Source organism: Prosopis cineraria, unplaced genomic scaffold, assembly GCF_029017545.1.
Source record: "Prosopis cineraria cultivar Desert tree isolate PC_DT_omini unplaced genomic scaffold, ASM2901754v1 PC15, whole genome shotgun sequence".
Classification (NCBI taxonomy): domain Eukaryota; kingdom Viridiplantae; phylum Streptophyta; class Magnoliopsida; order Fabales; family Fabaceae; genus Prosopis; species Prosopis cineraria.
Genome location: NW_026555346.1, coordinates 554,906 through 557,624, shown reverse-complemented (window position 1 = coordinate 557,624; position 2,719 = coordinate 554,906). Strand labels below are relative to the sequence as shown.

Here is a 2,719-nt window from a genome sequence, read left to right as displayed (position 1 = left end):
TAGCATAGTTAAACGCCTCATGTCTGCCCATGCTTCTAATAAAGAGGGGAAATACCTTTAACCCATATCGGGGGTGCACCACTAGCATTAGCAAACAAGGAGGGACATAGCAATATCTTCACATTCCTGAAAAGTTCATTATATTATTAAGCATAAAAATTCTGAAAAAATTCAAAAGTTAGATAGTGAAAGAACAATTATAAAAAGGCGGCAAGTGATTAATTGTCAGAGAAAGAACTGTTCTTGGTCACATATTCTCTAATGGATCTTGGCATCTCATGTGGTAGAGGCTGAAATACTTTTTGTGTAAAAAGCTGCCTTGGAGAGCACCATGCTATAGGTACCTGTCCACCACACTGACCACCATCCACCATATCTAAATTTATCACCATTACCTTTCTGACAACATGTTGAGTGATTTTAAAGGTACCAATAAAAGTTTTTAGATATTCTCCAAGCCACAGGTACATCACCGAAAATTTAAGGAATGATAGACGGTGTACGAATAAAAGAGTAGAAACATATACCGATGATACCACCCAATGCAAACGAGGCACAAATCCCACCATTGCATCTGGTGCACTTTGCCAAACATCAAATGCAAATTCCCTGAAGAGCATGGAAATAAAACATCATCACATCAATTGAAAGTAATAGACAGCACTGTCTCCAAATCCGTGGTCTCTTTAAATCTATATTCAAACTTCAATTTGACATGTTGTCCATCTTTAGACTTGGACTGAACTGCATGATGCAAAAATTTTAGGAGAGAATCTGAAGGAGGACTGGGTTCACTCCACACTATATGCACTGCTTTAAGACGAGGACACAAGGCATAGTGCTTGATGGACTGCTTTAGGAGATCATACCTCTTCCATGTGTTCATTACAATGGAATATCCTTTCCTGGGAAGAAATTAGGGGGAAACAGTTAGTCTCCTAAATTTCAAGCGACCTACACACCATACTCCAAAATAAAATGAAAATCAAGGGCAAAGTCAACCCCTATCTCTGTATTTTAAACAAAAAAAGGCAAGCAAAGAGGACATGAAAGAGCGTTCGATGACCAAGTTGATATTTTTAACAAGCACGATGTACTGTGAGTCAGCCGAAGAACCATCAAATGCTACAACTTAAGGTTTTAACTGAGTTTTGAATGCTGGATCCTGCAGAAAACCTACATGTTCAAAGGTGCCTTGTCATGTTATTCCAAAGGTCAACACAGTGCCACTTCACTACAAATCATGACCTCTCCAGGAAAAACTAAACGCCCGAAAGAAGTTTGTATGAAAAAATCAGGTGGTTGGTTAATAATGGAAGTCAGTCCCTCGCAAAAGTGGGAGGAAATTGATTTTAACATCAATAAGGACGTAAGCACGGTGCCCCTCATGAACTGAACAGCACCCTCAAAAAATACAATGCATGCCACATAGACATCCCGGCTTTACATGGCGGGAGACCTGTCTTGGATATTCCTCTAGTTTAGCAAAGAATAATACGCTTCTAGAATTCCAACTACAGGCGCTCGATTTTAGAACTAGTTTGAAAAAAAAAAAAACAGAACTTTTTGCAACAAAAAATAACATAAGTTTAATTGCTAGTAATTCATGTGAGAATCTTATCGATACTCCTCTAGGAAGACTTAAAATTATCCAGTTATAACATTTTCTAAAAAAAACCGAAGTGATATTAAGAAAATATGATAGGTGGTAGGGGCCGTGGTCAGATCACGCGTGTATCCATCACGTTCGCCAAAAATAGAAACTACAGCTAGCATGTGAAGGGCATGCTAAGTGATTAATCAATTTAAACAACAATCCAAAAACATTGAGATAGCAACGGTCTACGAACCCTGAAACAGGCGAGTGATGCAAAGTAGAGTGTTCACTGGTCCATGCCAGGAAGGAGGAAGCACTGCTGGTAAAGGCGAGAACCATTAAGGAAATGCAACAGCAGAGAAGGAGCTTGATCTTCAGTGATTTGACAGCCGTTACAGCAAACTGCCGGGATCGTTGCTCCGTACGACGGGTAAACCAGAAGCTTCCCCTCATCACAGCGGGACTGTATATGTATGTATATGCTCAAAAGGGACTGGTCAGCCAAAACCGAAGCCTCCCGTATCAGCAAGGTGCAACCTCACTCTCCATCAAAGGGTCCCAATGGTTCTGTTTCCACCGATGCGAGGAGAGAGCTGAGAGGAAGGGGATTGGGCGGGTGAACAGGAAAAGGGGGAAACAGATTGGGGAGAATGGGCGGTCGTTGTATTGTAAAGGAAGGGGAATCGAATGGATTCGCAACTATTTGCGGCTCCGCCCAGAAAGCCACGTCGTGCTTATGAGCTTGAACCTTCCTTCAGACGAGATCGGAGGGGTTGGGCTGAAGGATTCCATGGGAGAAGATATTCTGGTAGGCATCAGGCATACACCTAATAATGTGTTTGGACACGTGGATTCCTTGAGAACCGCCGACAGTTTTAAAACTTGTAAACATAACATATTCTTTTGACTGATATATGTATTTACTATTTAATGCCCTTAAGGGACAAACATTGGCAGTTGGGAGTTGGGGATTTGTCAAAGCCTACTAGCATAAAGTCGGATCCCATGATTCAGCGCCCAAAAACATTGTTAGGAAAAATTATTTTAAGGTTGCATTCATTCATGACAATTAATTATTGATAAGCTCATCAATAGATTTGAAAATGATTGTCCTGTATTTTT

The 2,719-nt window shown here is 40.7% G+C and overlaps 1 pseudogene; it reads right to left on the bottom strand.

Annotated features, from left to right (window-relative positions):
• Positions 1 to 218: 218 nt before the first annotated feature.
• Positions 219 to 2,459, bottom strand: LOC129294512 (glycosylinositol phosphorylceramide mannosyl transferase 1-like; annotated as a pseudogene).
• Positions 2,460 to 2,719: the final 260 nt, after the last annotated feature.